The sequence below is a fragment of the Macrobrachium nipponense genome, chromosome 25, assembly GCF_015104395.2.
Source record: "Macrobrachium nipponense isolate FS-2020 chromosome 25, ASM1510439v2, whole genome shotgun sequence".
Classification (NCBI taxonomy): domain Eukaryota; kingdom Metazoa; phylum Arthropoda; class Malacostraca; order Decapoda; family Palaemonidae; genus Macrobrachium; species Macrobrachium nipponense.
Genome location: NC_087214.1, coordinates 8,655,681 through 8,677,718, shown reverse-complemented (window position 1 = coordinate 8,677,718; position 22,038 = coordinate 8,655,681). Strand labels below are relative to the sequence as shown.

The 22,038-nt window shown below is 37.5% G+C and overlaps 2 protein-coding genes across 7 annotated transcripts in view; one reads left to right on the top strand and one right to left on the bottom strand.

The window, feature by feature from the left end:
• The window catches only part of LOC135199279 (gastrula zinc finger protein XlCGF17.1-like), a 365,386-nt gene that overhangs the window by 177,306 nt on the left and 166,042 nt on the right, over nt 1-22,038 (bottom strand). The gene's annotated exons all lie outside the window — the stretch shown is intronic.
• The window catches only part of LOC135199280 (zinc finger protein 436-like), a 534,458-nt gene that overhangs the window by 419,100 nt on the left and 93,320 nt on the right, over nt 1-22,038 (top strand). For 4 of the 6 annotated variants that reach the window (XR_010311017.1, XR_010311015.1, XM_064227181.1 and 1 more), the window contains exon 1: nt 15,308-15,561. The exons of the other annotated variants lie outside the window; for them this stretch is intronic. The gene's annotated coding sequence lies outside the window, so the exon portion shown is untranslated. Of the gene's footprint in view, nt 1-15,307; nt 15,562-22,038 lie in introns of those variants that run through there. 6 annotated transcript variants of the gene reach the window in all.

Below are 22,038 nucleotides of genomic sequence, written 5' to 3'. Positions count from 1 at the left end.
CTGGCAACAGACTACGTTTCACACGAATGTGGCCTGCTCTGCTCTACTTGCTCCCTCGGGCTCGGGTTGTAACCGTCACTTGTTCTCTAGTCTCTGCTCTCTGGCGCTGCTGCTGACGACACCTCATGGCAAAGTTGAAACTCAGCCTCAGTCAGCGTCTTACTCAGAACAACAACGCCTGTCATTACCCTCTCGCTCCAATTCTTCCTTCTTCACTACTCATTGTTAGTATATATCTATCTATCTATCTATCTATATATATATATATGTGTGTGTGTGTGTGCGTATGTGTGTGTGTGTGTCTGTGTGTGTGTTATTACAATTACACTATAACCAAACGTTTTCCACTTGAAAATAACTCCATCTCAACTGATATTAGTTTCATTCTGAAAGAATTCATTCATATTTTTGACGGCAATCTTTCTTTTTACTCTCCATTATTATTGAGAATGACCTACAATTCATTCCACACTATTTAGAGGACTAAGGCATAACTGCTTCCATTTTGGGATATGAGACATCGATATTCTGGCTAATGTGACCAGATTTTTTTTCTGTAAAAGCGGGACATTTCATATATATATATATATATATATATATATATATATATATATATATATATATATATATATGTGTGTGTGTGTGTGTGTGTGGTGTGTGTGTGTGTGTGTGTGTGTGTGTGTGTGTGTATAAGAGAATCCAAGAATCATTCAAAAACATTTTTCTACTTACCTTTAATATTTATACTTTTAACTGGATGGAATCTTCTTTAATAATTCTGGAGTTGATTTTAGCACACCGTATTAGTCCATACATGTATGCTTGACATTAATCTCAGTAATCAGCAATGCTTTAAGAGTTAGGACTTTCAGTTGAGTTTTTCCAGATGTTCATATCTTATTCACGTGAGAGAATGCACGTACAGTAGAGGCATTTGTTCCAGGGAGGCAGAGTGCAAACTGAACCAGTTCTGACAGGTGCTGGTGATTGACATCTCTGGCCTTACATATATATATACATACATAATAAATTCATGTAAGCATACGTACATATCTGGTTAATGCACAGACATGTGCACCCACCTACACATAATGTCATACATATACTGTAGCATTACGAGTTATATATATATATATTTATATATATTATATATATATATAGATATTATATATACACACATACTACTATCGTACCTTTGGTGACTTTCTCGGCCCTTTATTCTGCTGACATCAGCAGCTGCGAAGGGCTGCACTTGATAATACACTTTACAGTCTATAATGTTCTTTTAATTCACTTCATTGGGTATCGTAGCAGTCGGAGAAGAAGATAGAAGTTCCTAGCTAGTGAAATGGCAAAATTAAATAAAATATCTGTACTATTCCATTAAAATGGGGACAAACCTCACAAAAGTGAAAAAAGTGGGACATTTTGCTAACTTGAAAATAAAAAAAGCGGGACAGACGCTGAAAAAGCGTGACTCCGGTCACATAATCCTTGGCGGGCCAATAAGCTAAATAATTACTGAATATCTGACCTGTCCCTTTACAATGACAGCCCCTCAAAAGGATCCCACCATTAGTGCCGGTCTGTTGAAGAAAAGGGTATGAAAATAATGGATTATTTCCTTGACTGGCTCAATGGAAGGAGAAATTGCTTTCATGACAGAGAATAAAGATGCTTTCCTACACACAGAGGGGAAAGAAGAGGCATGAAATGGAAGTGGAGAAGTAGTGAAGTGCATGAGAGCAAATCTTGGAGTAGCAAAGATGGAAATAACAGAACCTCGTCAAGGTTAAGATGAAAAGGGGGCTGAGTCATTCACAGCATCAAAGACTACTGGGGAGGGATGGACAAAGGCGGATAGCCAAAGAGAGTTAAGTATAAATAATTACAGACTAAAAGATAAAGAAACCGATGCAGGAGAATAATTCAAGAGCTGGGAACTATGATCAGGTCATTCGGTGCTGAAAGGAAAATTAAGGTAAAAAGGTTTGAAAGCAGTTGCACTATGAAGCAATTGTTAGGAGAGGGTGGAAAGTAAGATGGAAAAAAAAAAGAATATGAACGGAGGTACATTAAAAGGAATAAAGGGTGTTGCAGCAAGGGCCGAAGGGATGGTGCAAAGAACCTTAAGTATTGCCTGCAGTGCACCGCGTGAAAGGCTAACAGGATACAGTCATAAACAAGGGAACAAGCAAAAAGACTCAATGTCACGTTACATAACATCATCTTTTCTTTCTCCTGAAGGAAGCAGACAGAGAGGACGTCTTGCGAGCTGGGAAATTATGTTTCCCCAGAGGGGAATGGGCCATAATGCTACTATGGAGAAAGAGTTAGGAACTCAATTCTCTCGCCCATATCTGCGCGTTATCTGTTGGGGAATCTTGCGGGTACTTCATGAAGCTTGAATAATTTTCGTCTGTCGTGGATACAGTGGCCTTAGGGAGTGCATGCATGCATATATAGATATTATATATATATATATATATATATATATATATATATACACCTATTAAAAGGAGCCCATAAAAAACACCAAAATGTAGAGAGAAAAATACTATATTTCAGAGACTGCTGTCTCCCTCTTCAATTAAATGAATGAGAAAAGTTACAGAAAAGGTGGTATTTATACAAGAGGTCCATCAACAGGTAAAGCCAATTTAGGTCACTCCCGCTGATAATATTCTTTTAATCTTCTTGAGCGTTGGTTGAATGAAAACCTTGTCGATGATATCTGAATCTCATGCTCCTTTTCAGATGTTCATTACCTGCCTGCGTTTAATCAAGGTCGATTCCATCATTTGACTCATGTACCGGTAGTTGCTGCTATAAATTATACGTGACAAATTCCAGTTTATCCTATGGTTATGTTCATTTATATTGTTGAAAATAGCTGAGTTCTGTTGTCCATACCTAACTGACTGTTTATGTTGGATTAATCTCTGGGGAAGTGATTTTCCTGTAAATCCAATGTAAGATTGGTCACAGTCCACGTATGGGATTCCGTAAACGCCTGTGTCCTTGGGGGATGTCTTATGTTGGACGTTAATCAGGGATTTGGCTAAGGTATTTGGGTAAGTAAATGCAAAAGGGTTAGATTTTCCGAGGGTCTGGGTCACCGTCTTAATCCTATCCAGGTGTGAAATTTTTATTTTATTGTTGGGTGTCTCTGGTCTTGTCTTGAGGGGGTCGGTAAAAAATTATGTTTGCTTTGTGATTGATTGATTGATTGATTGATACTATATTTATCTAGCATCGTGATGACTAGGTCATTGATGCCGAACTATATATAAAAAGACCCTATAAATTTTAATAATAATAATTAAACAGAATTTTTTAACAAAAAAATATATGATAAAAGATACAGGAAATTATAAAATAAATAATATAAAAATGAATTATATAAAAAAGAAATTATTATATACATATCCATATAGACACACACACATACATACATACATACACGCACACATACATACATATATACCATTTCAACAAGAATAAAAGCAAGGCGCACACAAGCATCACAGTTTATCTAAAATACCAGTGTTAAAAAGAAATCCAAACAAGCCAGTCATGTTAAAAATCCCATTTGCTCCTAAAATTTTTGATAACTTAAATACATTATTCTCCTTCCCATAGTATAGATATTGATTGCGCTGTTCCACCAAACTGGGGCACTCAACCAGCAAGTGCATAACAGTCAGTGGAGCCAGGCAATCCTCACAGTATGGTTCGTGATCACGACTCATCAAGTAGGAATGTGTCAGCCAAAGCTGATGCTGCCTTCGAAGAGGCCGGAACACCAGCCAAAGCTGATGCTGCCTCCAAAGAGGCCGGTGCACCAGCCAAAGCTGATGCTGCCTCCAAAGAGGCCGGTGCACCAGCCAAAGCTGATGCTGCCTCCAAAGAGGCCGGTGCACCAGCCAAAGCTGATGCTATTTCCAAAGAATTTTGCACACCAATCAAGGATGATGTTGCAGTCGTAGACATTTCGATTTGAGCTTTACCCAAGTTGGTTTTGCTGCTACTTTCTGTTACATGGGATTTTTTTTTATTTTTCCACCTGTTCTAAGTGAATTTGAAGCAGTATTAGAATTAATTTTCCTCCTTCTCAATTGTTGTCTATTTGCAGCAACACTTGCAAAAGATATCCCTGGTCTTATATAATTATTCAGTACTGTTCTTCTGGCTTCTGCAAAAGTAACTTTCTCAAGGACTCTAGTATATTGAACTTCTTTTTCAAAAAGGAAAACATCACATGAGTTCGAGGATGACTGGTGTGCTTCCCCACAATGAATGCATTTTGGTTCAGCATGGCAATCACCATGCTCAACTTCTCCACAATTTATACAAATTGCAGGGTTTCCTTGCAACTTGGATCTACAGGACCCAATTATATGCCCATATTCCTGACAGTAAAAACACCTCCTGGGTCTCGGCACGTACTGTTTCACTTTATATCTGTACAAAGCTGCTTTGACAAAATTTGGTAATTTAGAAGAATTGAAAGTTAATAATAACTGTGACATAGGACACAATGCCCCGTTTACTTTCTTTTTTAGTCTTTCCACCTTCACCCCCTGATCTTTAAGTTCATCTTCCAGTTCCTCTTCAGGATGAATCATAGGATGAGGAGCATATATAATTCCTTTGGTATGATTGAAAGTATCATGTGGTTTACATTCACTCTGAACTCCTCCAAGTAAACTCAGAGATTTCAATTTCTCACTTTCTTCTAATGATCTAGTCTCTACCAAAAACTTATTTCTACCATGTGGCAATATCTTAGGTTCCCTCCCAAACATTTTATAATATCCCTATGTACTTCAAAAATAAAAATATTCATAACTTTTATCCTCAAAGGTAATGGTTAGATATTTATCAAATTCATTAGATACACATCCTCCATATTCTTCTAAAGGAAGTTTTCTTCCTACAAAGTTTCTTCTCCCTTGAAGAGTTTTTTCCCATGTCCTGGTTCCGTGCAATGGTCATCAGGATTTTGGGGTTTTAAAGTTTTCTCATAGAATGATATAAAAAATTAAAAATTCGTCTAGGTTTTCCCCATACCCACCATGGAACCACATTTAGAGGATGCAATTCCCTTATTGGGGCACCCTAGGGGTACAACCTAGATATACACCCCACAGTCAGTACCTTGAGGGTCGTCAGTCCATCGAGATCGGACCCAGCACCGAATGCAGGGTTTGACATAAAAGTTTCCCCTTGCTCGACCACGTTGGGTACTCCAGTTCTACGGGTGGAGAGGCATGCCGTCCCACTCCACCCTCCTTCAACTCCAAAGAACAGTAAGAGCGTGTCCAAATTCATGCTAAGGTCATCAACAAAATCCATCCGGACAGAGGAAGGAGATAAATAGTGAAAATAGGAGAAGATGATACAGAGTACCAGGATTAGTCAGGATGCTCTGAATTGACCTTAATGGCATGGCAGTACCTTTCGGGGTGAATAAATCACCCCACCACCATCGCTCAATTCTTCATTGTACCACGCAAGCCCCCCCACTACAGCAAAGTTCCTGGTCACAAGGGCGGTGTTTGCTTTGTGGATTGCTTTCTCAATTATATGGTCAGGATACCTTAAAGACGAAAGTTGCTTACGGATTAGTTCAAATTCTTTTTCCAGGAAATCTGGGGAACAAATTCGTAAGGTTCTTAAGAATAGGTTGCTGGTCTACACCTATCTTTGATAAGTAATATCATGATAGCTAAGTAGTGGTGAATGTATGAAAGTGAAAACGTTGGTTTTCTGTATATGGTAAATTTGTATTCTGTCGTGTCTCTGATTATTAAAACATCAAGAAAAGGAATTTTGTTGTCTGGTTCCCATTCACTTTAAATTTGATGCTGGGCACTAATACGTTTCATTTTGAAAGGAATTCATTAAAATTGCCGCATCTATTATCCCAAAATGTTAGAATATCATCTACATATTCTCATCCACAACATGTTTTGGGTTTATTGCATTTATTACTGTTGTTTCAAAGTATTCCATGTACAGACTGGCTAAAACAGGACTTAAAGGACTACCCATACTACACCCGAATTTGTGCTTATAGAATGATTCCCAGAATGAAAAGACGTTATTAAATACACATAATTCAACTAACTTTATTATTTTGTCAAGCGCCAATGGGAAATTATCTAAATAGGGGGATAATTTTTCCCTCAAAAATTGAAAACGTCCTGTACTGGTACTTTTGTGAATAAGGAATCTACACCAAGGCTTAAAAGTTTTATGTTGTGAAGTGGTATATGTACTTCTCTGAATTTGTGACAAAAACTTCCGAATGTTTAATGTGACTGAGAGAAAAAGAGGAAAGGGGAAAGGAGGCCAGCTAACCATTTAGAAATTTTTTAATTGAAAGCTCCGGCACATGAAACGATGGTCTGAATGGAAGATTATCTTCTTGAGTTTTGGGAATGCCATAAAAGTAGGGTAGTTTAGGATTAATCACTTTAAATTTCTCTAATGAATGCTCTTTTTGTAATGGCCAATTAATCTTACTTTCTGAGAAAATTCTGTGGGGACGTTTTGGAACGGATTTTTCATCAGTTTTGTCGTAAGTGTTTGTCTCGCTAAGGAGTTGATTGATTGTGTCGAGATTAATACAACATAAAGGCTCAGTTAGGTATGGACAACAGTAACTCAACTCCTTTCAATATATATATATATATATATATATATATATCTATATATATCTATATATATATATATATATATAATATATATATATATATATATATAATATATTATATTAAAACCTCCAGAGGATGTCCATGATACAAGATGTAAAAAGAACATAAAGACACATTTGTAAATAAAATACAATAAAGTGCAAAAAACAAGAATTCACATATATTAAAAATAGTCTTAACATTACATAAAAGAACAAAGTAAAAAAGGTTAAAAGAGACTGCTTAGACAACCACCGTTCATTGTGAGGAGAGAAGATGGAATGAACTAAGACAAGTTAGAAAGTAACGACTTCAACTATGCCAGGTACAGAGTTGCTGAGGACGTATCACTGAGGGAGGGAGGGAACAAGCCTCTTGATATATAAAGACTCAAGGGTAGTTAAATGGTCAGGATGTTGGACATGGTCTATTATGGAAAACTGTTCTTTTTGTACTTCAATTTTGCAATTATAGGCATGATTTCTGATGTTGGAAAATTCAGGTTGTATCATGGACATCCCCTGGCACTGAAGGAAGAGGTGCAATCAGTGCTAAACAAGGAAGCTGTGGAATTCATACGAGATCCGTCACCAGGGTTCCACAGCCGAGTCTTCCTGTTGGAGAAGGCTGCAGGGGGCTGGAGACCAGTGATAGACCTCTCTCCTTTGAACCGATTTGTTTACCAGACTCGGTTCATGATGGAGACAACACGTTTAGTGCTCACCTTGATCAGGGTAAACGACTTCATGCTTTTCCATGGATGTGAAGGATGCGTATTTTCAGATCCCATTCATCAATTATCCAGGAAGTACCTTTGCCTTATTCTCGAGGGGACAGTGTTCCAATTCAGGGAACTTTGTTTCAGACTCTCAACTGCCCCTCATGGGTTCACAAGAGTGTTCACCTTCATATCAGCTTGAACCCATTCAGTCGGGATACATCTGTTGAGGTATCCCGACGACTGGCCAGTCCTGGCGAGCTCACACTTACAGTTACTACAGGACAGGGATCAGCTTCTCGATTTTTGTCACGATCTTGGGATCATGATAAATTTTGAGAAGTCAGATCTCGTTCCCAAGCAGAGGATAAAGTATCTGGGCATGGTAATCGATACGGCAGCAGCACGAGTCTTCCCTGCAGGCTCAAGGATCAGCAAGTTCAGGAACAACCTTAACTGTTTCTGTTAACATCAGGAGCAGCCAGATCAGCTTTGGCAAGTTATGATTGGTCACCTGTCATCACTGGGGTCTCTTCAGTAGAGACTAAAGGAGTGTTGGTCACAGGCTCGAGATCCTGAATCTTCCACATTCCTCTAATGGAGGAGGTGAGGAAGAATTTAGCCTGGCAGCTAGAGGACAGCAAACTCTTAATAGCAGTGGAGTTGCACACTCACCCTCTGGACATGCTTCTGCTCTCAGATGCATCGAACGAAGGTAAGGCCGCACACCTGGAGGATTGCTGCCTGCAGTAGTCTGGGATCAACACAACAGACACCTTCACATCAACATTCTGGAACTAAAGCCCTCCAAGAGTTTCAGGATCGAGTGATGGGACACTGGGGTTTTGATGACAACACCACACTAGTGGCATATGTCAACAAGCAGTGGGAACTAGTGTCCCTCCCGCTGCATCAGCTGACAGTGCAGGTGCACGAGTGGGCTACAGCACACTCAGTAGAGCTGTCGACCAGATACATACCGGGGAAGAGGAATGTAGTGGCAGACAAGCTCAGCCCACAGAAATCAGGTGGAGGGGACAGAGTGGTCCCCTCCACACTGACTTGGCGGAAGGTTGTTCCAGTAGTAGACTTGTTCACCGCAACAGGAAACTGCAGAGGATACGTTACAGATTTGTAGTGTAGACTCAGAATCCTTTACGATCCCCTCCCTAGAGGACTTTAGTGGTAATGAGGCGGAAGAGATGCTACTTTGTCCCGTTAGAGTGTTACGACGTTATCTGAAGAGAACTCGCCACCTCTGGCCTGGATGTCAAAACTTTTTGTTAGCACGGGGGTGACCAAGAAAGAAGTGTCCAAGAACACTATTTCTTTTTGGCTTCATGAGTGATCAGGAAAGCGTAACTCCTCCGAAGGGAGAGACGACACTAGTACCTTTTGCCCTTCGGGATATACCCATAGGTCCTTGAATACCCTTTTCCTTGGGACTCGTGGTGGCTGCTCACAAGTTGTGTAGCTTACCCAGCTCCTCTAACTGGACATCTCGCCTTGTGTAACTGTTTGAATGTAGGTGTGAATGAGAGGGTGACAGGCATCTCTTCCTTCTATTGATACTTCTCTCTCCCTGTGGGAAACAGTTTGTAAATGCATCAGCATATGTGTGAAGCTCCCATAGATTGGCAACGATGGGTCATTTTGACCGTCGTCTGTAATTTTTCGGGGTTAATTTGGTTGCAAAAAGGGATAATAGACATGAATTAAATAAACATTTTGAAGTAAAAAAGTAAAGTTAAACTAAATAATGAGTAAAGTAAACAATTAAAGGAATAAAGCTTTGCACCTCATAAACCGTGTACTCGGTGCTGCCTTTAACTGTGTTTATGGAGTGAGCGATTAGGAATCAGGAACAGCAACGTAGTTCAAGTCCAATTTGGAGTGAATTAAGACCAAAATGTGTATAATTACAATCAAATAGCACTGTAGAGTTTAAGTTGTGATGACAGTGATTATAAAACCACCGATTACAAGGTAAAAATGAATTGTTTCAGTTTAAAACCATGACCCCCAGGAATAAGAAGTTTCATACTTTCACTAATATAGGCAACAAAATGTTGTTTTATTGTGCTGATTACAACTGCAATCTTGAGTAAGATCAATAAACGTTACATATATAAGCTAACATTGTTCAAATGAGTGCTGGGAAGGCTGGGAAAGATGGTGGATTGTCTGTGGTTACGAACGGCAAGTCACACGGCTGCCGCCATATTGGATTTCAAAACTGCCTTGAAAACATATTTTACGAAGAGCTCACATGCTTATTTTAGTTCGTATGGCGCTTTCATATATCCCATTATGTTGACGAAACTTCAATCTTTTGAATGGCATGCTTAAAGATGTAACTGTATTCTTGTTTCACCAATTAAATACCGAGTGAATAAGGCTGAGCCACGTGATATATATATAGGTATATATATATATATATATATATATATATATATATATATAGATAGATAGATAGATAGATAGATAGATAGATAGATAGATAGATAGATAGATAGAAAGCCATATCTACAGAAGTATTCAATTGATCAAAGAAAAGAAAAAGAGTTGAAGTCACAACCAGAGCCTTCCTTTGCACTGGAGAAGAAAGTTTCAAACCCTGAATTAATTCCTTTATTCTGTTCATTATTCTCGCGTCATATGTCTGTATACTATTCTTTTTTTTTTTGTCTTCATCTTTTATTGTGAAAAGTGATGGATGTCCAAATCGTAGGCTTAAAGATACTTTAAAAGAAAAGAAAGCACAGAATGGAGGAAAAATAAAAAAAGCACAGAAAGAAAGAAGAATAAAACACAGAACGAAGGAGAAATATAAAAAAGAAAGCATAGAACGGAGAAAGAATAAAAAAAAGATAGCACAGAACGAAGGAGAAAGAGAACGAGGGGTCGAATCTTAGCCATTAGGTACCATAAAAATCAACCTCTAGCAAATGAGCTAAAATAAAGCCAGTTATGATCAAACTGTTCTTACAAAGCACCAACCTTCAAAAGGAACTGGCTGAATATTTAACGGCATAGGCTACTGAAAGACAGGAAAACACAGACAAGCTGGTTTAGGTAAAAAAACAACACTTACACCCAAGGAACAACACACCACAGTCAGAGATCTTAGGCCAATTGCATTAACAACTGTATCATATGAAATTTTCATGGAATCCTGAAAACCAAAATAGAAAGCATATTAGAAATATAGAAAAACAAATGAACTGCAATTAGGCTTTAACAAACAAACAAGAAGAATTACATACAAGAAATTTAGAGAGAAAAAAAAAGGCCCATTATTCTGGTATCAATAGACTTCCAAAAAGCATTTGACTATGTTAATAGAAAAAAGCTCATAGAGGCACTGATCGCTAATATACTTTATTTGCAGATCTGCTGAGGGGAGGGTTTGAAAATAGGGAAGAATGTATGAAAGAATTATGGTATTGCAGAGAGAAAAAACTTTACCATAACCAAAGGAGTAATATAAAAAAGCCGGGGAGGCCGTTTCAAAAACAATTCCACCTACCACTACTACTACACCGGCCGGAGTACTTATCATCATTTCTATAGTACCAGACATCACTGCTAAAGAAAGAAGAAAGATAGCATACTAAGATCTGAATTAAAGAAAAGCAGGAAAACAAAGAGAAGGATGGTTCATAAGTAAGGGAGAGCTGAAGAGAAGGGAAAACTTTCAGACGACTAGAATGCTCTAAAAAGGAAGTCCAGGGAAATATAGATAGAAACAATAGAATTGTTAGAAGTATAAATGAGTTAGAGGTAGGAAAATATAAAATAGATAGAAATATAAATAATTTAGAGATAGGGAGTAATAATATTTTTAGGAGTGTAAATAATTTAGAGTTAGGAGAAAAATAGAATATCTAGTAGTACTGTTAAGAACTCTGAGGAAGGAAATAGAAGAATGGAAATTAGTTTAGTGCAGGTAGGTGAAGGAAGTAACTTTGAGTAACAATCTTAGACTATTAGACCTAGAAGAAAAAAAAGTTGTTCGCAAAAGATGGATAAATGGTTTAGATGGTAGAAGCAATTTTGTAAATAGAGAAAGTGAAAAGATAGTGAGCAAGACAGAAAATACATCAAGAAATCTTGAAATAAAGCTCATAAACACCCAAGGAATGAAAAAAAAGCAAACTACTCGAACTAGTGGACATCAACAAAAGAAAACAGAATTATGTGCATCACAGAAACACACCTTAAACAGCAAAAATTACTATTCCCAACAAGCATCAGAGTGGTAGACTCAATGAGAGTTGAAGACGACACCAAAGGAGGAGGCCTACTAATAATGTATAGAACCAAAGGAGAGATCCAGATGGAAAAAGAAAAGTCAGAACACAAAGACATTCTAACAGTAGAGGGTAATTATAGAACAGCAATATTTAACTAATACTAGTCTACATGTCAACCAGTGACAAAGAAGAGATAAGCGAATAATAAGCGCCTTACATGTAGCAATAGAGAAGGCCACAGACCTGCCTGTGATTGTCCATGGCGATTTCAATGGGCATTTAGGTTTCATAGGGACACAAGAACTTGACCAAAATGGAAAATACGTTATGGGCCTAGTGGCAAAATACGACCTAACGCTATTAAATGGAGATCCCAGCTGCAAAGGAGAGATAACCTGGAGTAGAGGAGATCAGAACAGTGCCATAGACTTTGCCCTAGTCAACCAAAATATGTATAAAACTATTAATGTATGGAGATAGATGAGGGAAAAATGTGAATATGACCTATCAGACCATCACCTCATAAAGGTCCAATTCAGAATGAACACTAAAGTAAGGAAAACATTCAGAGATGAAACAAGAAATCAAATATTTGAAAGTTACAGAAGAGTCTACCAGGAAAGAAATACCTTGAATATATATAGTATAATCATAATGTAAGCCAACAAGACAGAAAAGGAGATCTAACCCAGTTGGAAGAAACAATGAGTGAAGCAAAAGTAAATAACCTATAGAAGACAATCAAAAGAAGGTTAAAGACAGGAAGCAAGAAGAAATAGAACCCAGTATGGGTCACCAAAGAAATAAGGAAAGAAATAAGACCAAAGAAGGATATATAACAAATTAAAAGGAAAGCCACAAGAATAGAAGAAAAGAGACACTATGAAAGAAGTATATCTTAAACAAAAACAAAAAGTACAGATAATAATAAAGAAAGCATATGAGGAATATGAAGAAAAGGTTAGAAATGAGATAATGATTGATAAAAACAGACACAGGAAAATCTGGGAATATATAGACATGCTGAGACAAAGGAATGGATAAGGATATAAGGCGAAAATAACCAAGAGATGAAGGAAGAAACCCTAGGGAAAGAGCTGTTCAAAATTCTGGGGAACAATATACCAAAAGAAGAGAACAAAATAGGAGAGATATGGAATGAAAGCAAGAAAGACCAGTACAAACATGACAAGGAAGAAATAGTGAAAAGATTAGGACAGCAGATGAAATACCACAAATCTTTCAGAGAACACATGCATGGAGTGTATGATCTAACAGAGACGGAGATTAGACCCATGGAAGAAATCAACATAACAGAAGAAGACGTAAAAAACCAGCCTGAGAAAATGTAGGCAAATAAAGCTCCAGGGCCAGACGGAATGAAGCCAGTTCTGTTCAAACTACTCTTACAAAGTACCAACCTTAAAAAAGAATTGGCAGAATGTTTAAACAGCATACTGAAGAGCAGGAAAACGCAGAGAAGCTGGTTTAATTAAAAAAATAAATAAATAAATAAATACTTACGCCCAAGAAACGAAACACCACAGTCAAAGATCTTAGGCCAATTGCTTTAATAAATGCATCATATAAAATTTTCATGGGGATCCTGAAAACCAAAATAGAAAAGCATATTAGAAATATAGGAAAAATGAATGAACTGCAATCAAGCTTTACCGCACAAAGGAGGGGAATCGATAATTTATATATTTTACAATACTGCATACAAGAAACATACAGAAGAAAGGACCCATTATTTGTTGTATCAATAGACTTCCAAAAAGCATTTGACTTAGTTAATAGAAAAAAGCTCATTGAGGTCATGATGAAATATAGGCTGCATGCAGAAGTAATAAATACAGTTGCAAAGATATATACAAATGATGTAACAAGCCTATGCCTAAATAATATAGAACAAAAAGAGCTAAATGTAACTAATGGAATAAGACAGGGATGCAATGGTTCAACCATATTCTTTCTACTAATAACATACCTGATAATAGAAAAATTAGAAAATACAACAGAAGGTTTTAGAAATGAAGTAATGAGGAAAGTGGTACTATTATATGCAGACGATGGGTTAATACTATGACACACACTAGAAGAAATAACAAAAGCAATAAAAACCCTTATGGAAATAGCAAGTGAATGTGGTCTTAACATAAACAATGGACAACGACTGGTATAGTATCGATGATGTGGAAAATGTGGACCACATAGAAGGAATAAAAATAGTTAAGCACCTAGGAGTGACAATCAACAGCATGAAAGACTGCTTCAGAGAACAGATAAAAAGGGCCCAAATTAAAGCAAAGCAGATGGCAAATATGGCCAATGCAGTCATCAATAAAAGCTGTAGCAAGAAAACTATAAATGAATTTCAGAAGATAGACAATCAAGTATATAGAGCAATTTTGAAAGCGCCAAGTTACACAGCAAGTTGTGCATTGAGATCTGAAATAGGGGCCTCTTCCAGCCACTCAAGAGATATCAAGAATAAACTATTCTACCTGAAACATACACTGAAGAATGGTGGAAATATGCTCCTATATGAGATAACCATGGATCAGTATGGAAACAAAACAAAACAAAAAAAAAACCCTTGGATAATGCAAGTTAAAGAATATATGAAAAAACACTAAAAATAAAAGTTAAGTAAAAATTGAAGCAGGTAAAGACAAACAATTAGGAGAAATAATAAACATTTGGGTTTGGGACAGAACAGCATGACAGAAAGAAAATGAATGAAAAGTCAACGTTAAGAATCTACAGAAAATATAAGAAAACATAAGAGAAGAAATCTGGTATGACAACACTGAAACACAATGCTGATCAGTAGGGTCAGACTAGGTATACTAGGATTAAATTACAGAATAGGATAAAAGGAGAAGATACAAAATGTTTATGCTGTGAGGAACAAAACGAAAATGCAGAACATTTCTAACTTTACTGTGCCCACATAACAATGAGAATTTAGAAATTAGTATAGTTTTATGCAGCAACCATATCAAGAAAATAAAGAGGACTTAGTAGCAATTATACTCTTATTAGTAGATCTACTGAAGGAGGAATTGAAGAATAGGAAAGATTTTATAAAAGAAATGTGGTATTTCAGAGAGAAGAAACTCAAACAAACACAAACAAAAGAGGAATAAAACAAGCAATGGAACCGTTTCAAAAGCATAGCCCACCTACTACTACTACTACTACTACTACTACTACTACTACTACTACTACTACTACTATCCTAATTATCTCTTAATAGAATAAATTATCTATATTTTTTATTCTCTCCAAGATTATATCTAACGTTCCCCTATTCATCAATTAGGTTCGAATCAAAACACCAAATTCAAACCGGAACCACGAACTAGAAGTCCTTAGGAGACGACGCCCAAAACGTAAATAAACCGCTATTACCTGAATCCATTATTTGCCTTAATAATTACCGTTAAATTATCCAGTTTGTTAGTAATTCAACTGCATTTTCAATTATTTCCTCACTGATAATTTACAATTGTCCACCAATTGACTCATTAGAATGAATGAAAACAACGAAACCACTTCTTAACCAGAACCACAAACATCAACGTTGTCAAATAGAAGATGCCCAAGATGTCAACAAAGAAACTCCATTGACTCCCTTACTTGTATCTTAACTTCTTTGATCTATAATAATAATAATTGCCGTCTTCACGACGGAGAGAATGCATAATTAATCGTAATAATTTATAAATTACCAGTATAGTTGATAATTACTGTTAAAATATCAGCCTAAAAAGACCGTGAGAGTCAGGAATGAAGATCGCTGGTGGTGGGCTGAGCACTCAATCAATCAACTCTTTCTGTCATTAAGGAAGTAGCTATGGGATGGACGACCTTTGCTTCGGTGAGTTAGCTATAGATGTTTTATAGGTTGTATCCTTAACTTCTAGAGTTATGTATGTTAGTACTCCAAGGTTACCCTGCAGACCTTAGCCTTCTACTATGGGTTCTTAACCCAAGACTGTAAATGAAATGAGTTAGGGTAAAAACCGCATGGTACAGGGGTGGACCATGTATGATCAATGTGTACAACTCCAAGAAAAGTACATTATAACGCGTCCTGACACCGGGAGTAGAGGTCTTTAGCTCCGTTTCTCACCAACAACAAGTCGCGTCTGATGCACATCTCCGATGTCAGGACGCGTTATAATGTACTTTTTTGGGGGTTGTACACATTGATGTACATGGTCCACCCCTGTACCATGCGGTTTTTTTACCCTACTACCTATCTGTATTTTATGATGATATCTCAATGCTAGGGTAGATCATCACAGCAGGGCCACGCAGGCCACCTACCATCAATGCAAGCCACCCTCCGAAAAAGTACATTATAACGCGTCCTTACACCTGAGATGGGCATCAGTCGCGACTTGTTGTTGGTGAGAAACGGAGCTAAAGACCTCTACTCTCCTTTCGAAGTAAGTATTTTCCCCAAAGTTAGAAATTAAGGCCAAATTTTAAGATTTTAAACAGATTTAAACAGAGGGTACTGAAAACGGTCTCAAACGTAGTGCAAATCTCACCAAAACGCGTTCAACATTTTTACTTCTTACAACTCGAGGTATTTAGAAGATTGACGCCATCTCGATGTTTACGAGTAGCTTGTGTCAATAAACTAACCATTTCCTGTGATAAATCCGCACACCACTTGTACCCACAGACGCTGGAGCACTTTTATCACAACAACTCGAAACACGACTTCTCATCAACAACAAGCCAGGCGTAAACAGCTGTTGGGTGGGTAGAAGATGACGAGAAAGCTGCTCTTGGCTAAATTTTTAAATAAGTAGTAAAACATCAATATTTTACATATTTATGATGATTAATTTGAAAATATTCGTTATTGAAAAAGTAACTCGACTCTGACTCAAATTTAAGTAATTATTTTTCTGAATTAGAACGTTCTTTCAAGTTCTGTATTATGACGTCACGACATCTTGACTTTCGTACCTATTGTAAATAATTGCTATACTCAACTGTCATTGCAGAACAGTTTACCAGTTATTCATGCAGATTGTTATCAGCTATACATGTAATTGTTATAATCGTAATGCGCATATATATCTTTATTATTTACTTTTTGGATATATGAAGATGTTTTACTGCTGGATTATCGCCGTAGTGTGACGCAATCGTTTTCGGTCCATGGGCCTCTTGTCTGTTTTCGCACCATAAGAAATTATGGGGCCGAATTTGCAATGACCAGAAAGTCGTTAAAGAGAAAGGTTAGCATTGAGGGGCATATGTTTTGACTGAGAAAAATAAAAATTTATTCAATAGCTAGCTTGTAAAAAATACTTGGTTATAAAAACTTGATTGACAACTAAGCAGCATGTCTACTATGGGTTTTCAGAGACAGTGCAAGCAGGTTTTTGGGCAATACCTATTTCTGTAACGAACACTCTTACAGAACGAGATTTTGCTATAGTGCATTACACCCAGTGCCGTAATTTATAAGGGTATCGTGAATCACTAATCGTAAAGAATAACGACACTTGTCCTTGTACCAAGAGACAAAAACTCCATTATGCAGAAATGGATACGAGCACGCGTATAAAGCTCCACCTACCCGCCTCTCCCCAACCCCCCCCCCCCCCCCACCCCCCCCCCCCCCTCATTTTCTTCTTCTTCGTTCCTCCGCCTTCCTTTCTCTCTCTCTCTCTCTCCTCTCTCTCTCTGTTGCCATTCGGTATGTGTTTGACCCTCCAAACTGGGTATAAGACTACACACAAAAAACGTTGAAATTGGTGAAATTAGGCTATGTATTGGAAGTATATATACATAAATATTAAAGCAATTTTATCATTATTGCATTACTATGACAACTAGAATTCATGGAAACAGTTTATAACCTGTTAAGCGTCACCACGAGTAATAATACGTTTACCGCGATCTACTCGGTAGCGCCTTCAACGGGTGATATTACGTTCAAGACTTTAACTGTGCTTGTCAAGTCGTCAGCCCCGTAATAATACGTTTACTCGCATAGAAAGTGTAGGAACATCATTTGGTAACACTCTCAGCACATGGGAAACTTATTTCCAGCCTGGCAACCTCTTTCCACTGGTGGTCGCTTATGCTAAAAAGAAACTGCCTGTCCCTGTTGGTTTTCTTTCAATACGCTTCGGGCGTTTATCGAGACAAATTGGATTTCGCGTCTTTCACAATGAATGTCCCAAAGAGGAGGCATATTTCTTTAGGTGAGATCAATCAAATACTAGATGAGGAGTGTGATATTGATAACCTATTTGATGATGAGAGCTCTAGTTCTGAATCCTCCAGTGATGATACAAATTTTCTTCCATTGCGGAGTGAAGATGACTTTTCTTTGCCGAGTGACATGGACTCCGAGAGAGAGAGAGAGAGGAGAGAGGAGAGATAGAGAGAGAGAGAGAGAGAGAGAGAGAGAGAGAGAGAGAGAGTTTTAGATTTCCACCAAAAGTTAATTACAGTATGAATAACAAGCATAAAAATCAATATTAACTTTGAAAAACTATCATCAGTGCTATGATCCCTGATTACAAAAAAAAGCGTGACGGTACGTTAGCAGCGAGCTCATCAGGGGCGGACGCTTAACAGGATAATGGAACTTGGCGTATGTTGTGAAGCCTCCCTACTAATTGTGGCAACGATGATTTTGCCATTCTTAGCATGCAAACATTAAAGCATGCAAACATTAAAGGTTACATTTATTTCTGGCATACGATTATTAAGAAATTCAAAATACTAATAAAGACTGAAATCAATGAAAAGTGCTAGCAAAAACAAAAAAGCAAAAAAAAAAAAAAAAACGTAGTCGTTCCTCTATGCACTTTTCCGTATTCGTTCCTCTATGGTTTTCGGCAGCCAGATGTACGAAAACGTTAGAAACATTTGATTTTATCTACTTTAGAAATATCTGTAATTTTTCGGGGTAATTTGGTTGCAAAAAGGGATAATATACATGAATTAAATCAAAATTTTTAAATAACAATGTAAATTTAAACTAAATAACGAGTAAAGTAAACAGTTTAGGGAATAAAACTTTGCAGTTTCGTCGTCTGTCGTCGTCTGTCGTCGTCTGCTGTTTGTAATTGTGTTTATGGCGCGCAAGCGCTTAGAAACCAGGAACAGCAACGGGTTTAAAGTGCAATGTGGAGTGAACTGAGACCAAAATGTGTATAATAACAATCAAATAAGCACTGTGGAGTTTCAGTTGTGATGGCAGTAAGGATAAAAACCGCCGATTACAAGGTAAGAATGAATTCAGTTCCAACCATAACCCCGGGAATAACAAGTTTCATACTTTCACTAATATAGGCAACAAAATGTTGTTTTATTGTGCTGATTACTACTGCAATCTTGAGTAAGATCAATAAACGTTACATACATACGCTAACATTGTTCAAATGAGTGCTGGGAAGGCTGGGGAAAGATGGTGGCCATCACTGATGAGAACCGTCCATGCAAAACGTAGCCGCCATATTGGATTTCAAAACTGCCTTGAAAACATATTTTACGAAGAGCTCACATGCTTATTTTAGTTCGTATGGGGCTTTCATATATCACAATATGTTGACGAAACTTCAGTCTTTTAAATGGTATGCTTAGAGTTGCAATTGTATTCATGTTTCACCAATTAAATATCGAGTGAATAAGACCCGTCTACCGTGATGAGGGTTGGCCTGTCGTGATGTTTCCCCTATACTCAAAGGCTACTGGTAGGTTTAGGCTATAAGTTTCTGTAGGATCTCATTACTGTATCCTGTATCCTGGCCTACCTTTTCTTAAGACTGTCTGGTTCAATGATACTGTATGATTTCTTAATGATTTCACATAAGGTTTGGGTACGGCAATTTAATCTATAACCCTGTAGCCTAGGCTAGGCTATAGCCCTATGTCTTGGGTTATTTTTTCAGTTGATCAAAAGATGAGAGTAGAGGAGGATTTATGCTACGAAGTAACTGGTGCAAATGATGTCATTTCTTTTTACATGTATTTCGTACTTACAATGGGGTTAGATTCCAAAAAAAACGATCGTTTGTTAGAACAATTATATCTCGAATGTAGCCTAGCCTACACTGGGGTAATCAGAACCATCCATACATAGGGTAAACAACCGCGGACGATCCATTGTCATCGCGCTGGCCAGGCCTTATTCACTCGGTATTTAATTGGAGAAACAAGAATACAATTACAACTTTAAGCATACCATTCAAAAGATTGAAGTTTCATCAACATAATGTGATATATGAAAGCCCCAGACGAACTAAAATAAGCATGTGAGCTTTTTGTAAAATATGTTTTCAAGGCAGTTTTGAATTCCAATATGGCGGTAATCGTGTGGCTGGCTGGTCTAACCACAGACAATCCACCATCTTTCCCAGCCTTCTCAGCACTCATTTGAACAATGTTAGCGTATATATGTAACGTTTATTGATCTTACTCAAGATTGCAGTTGTAATCAGCACAATAAAACAACATTTTGTTGCCTATATTAGTGAAAGTATGAAACTTTTTATTCCCAGGGTCATGGTTTGAACTCAATTCATTTTTACCTTGTAATCGGTGGTTTTATCCTTACTGCTATCACAACTGAAACTCCACAGTGCTTATTTGATTGTAATTATACACATTTTGGTCTTAATTCACTCCACATTGCACTTGAACCACGTTGCTGTTCCTGGTTCCTAAGCGCTCATTCTGCAAACACAGTTACGAGTAGCAGACGACTACATGTTTATGAGGTGCAAAGCTTTATTCCCTTAATTGTTTACTTGACTCATTATTTGGTTTAACTTTACTTCAAAATGTTTATTTAATTCATGTCTATTATTTTGCAACCAAATTAACACCCGAAAAATTACAGATATTTCTGAAGTATGAGCAGACGACGGCAAAAAGACTCATTGTTGCCAATGTAGTAGAGCTTCACACATACGCTGATGCATTTACAAACTGTTTCCATGAACTCTAGTTGTCATAGTAATGCAGTAATGATACAATTGCTGTAATATGTATATATGCTACAAATAGATACGCTAATTTCACTTATTTCCCCGGTTTTGTGTAAGTCTTATACCCAGTTTGGACAGTAAACACATACCAATTGACAACACTGATAAACAATTGAAGAGCGCAAAATGCTGCGAAACGGCGCAAAGAATGCCGTAGTCCCCTTGAATAAGTATGGTAAGAGGTCGGGGTTACGATTGTTGTGATGAAAGTGCCCCAGCGTCTATGGGTACAAGTAGTGTGCGGATTTAGCACAGGAAATGGGAAGTTTGTTGACACAAGCAACTCCGCAAACATCGAGATGGCGTCAATCTTCGAAATATTTGGAGTTGTAATTGAAAACTTCAAAAGCGTTTTGGGGTTGTGGGCACTGCATAGGCCACCCTTTTCATTACCCTCTGTTTAAATCTTAAAATCTGGCCTTAATTTCTAACTTTGGAGAAAATACTTACTTCGAAAGGAGAGTAGAGGTCTTGAGCTCCTTCTCTCACCACCAACAACTTGTGACTGATGACCATCTCCGGTGTCAAGACGTGTTAAAAGTACTTTTTCGGAGGGTGGCCTAGCCGCGGTAGTCGGTGAGTTGGCCAGTCCACGCGGTTGTTTACCCTATTTATGGCAGCCTAGCCTACACTGCACAGTATCCTCTATGCATATACAGTATAGTAATTATTTAAATCAGCTAATTCTCTAGGTTCAATGAAGATTGACTTATGATAGTTCAGTACAAAGAGAAATTGAATAACACTAACAAGAGTTTGCCTAGCGTACACTATGGTGTATCGTATACATATACAGTAGCCTGGCCTACAGGGCATTATATACTACAAGTACAGTAAAGTAAGTATTAATATCTGCTAATTCTGGAGGTTCATTGCATTCTGACGTATGGTAATTTTGTACAAAAAGAAAAATAGAATCTGATCATATGATAATTCAGTATAAAAGAAATTGAACACGAAACGCAAATCAAATTCTGTCTGACATTGTCATAATTGAACGGTGTGAGGCTGCTGATGGCTACGTATAATTATAAAATACAAACGTAACGCATATGCATCTTTTCAATGAATCTTTTTGCAAAGACTCCCCAAATCTCTGGCATTTGCTGTGGCAAATAGAAATATTTTTAACGGTTTTTACGAAAGTCATCCAAGGTATCCCACTCCTTTTAGCTATAGAATTAAAAATATTTTAGAGGATACGAATATTAAAAAATTTCCCATTGTCCCCTTTGTGTATCCCAGTACTCCTGTCTGGAGGTTACCTGATGTGAAATTCTGCAGGTACTTCAGTGGAGCAAAGAGGGATAAATCTGATGAGGAAA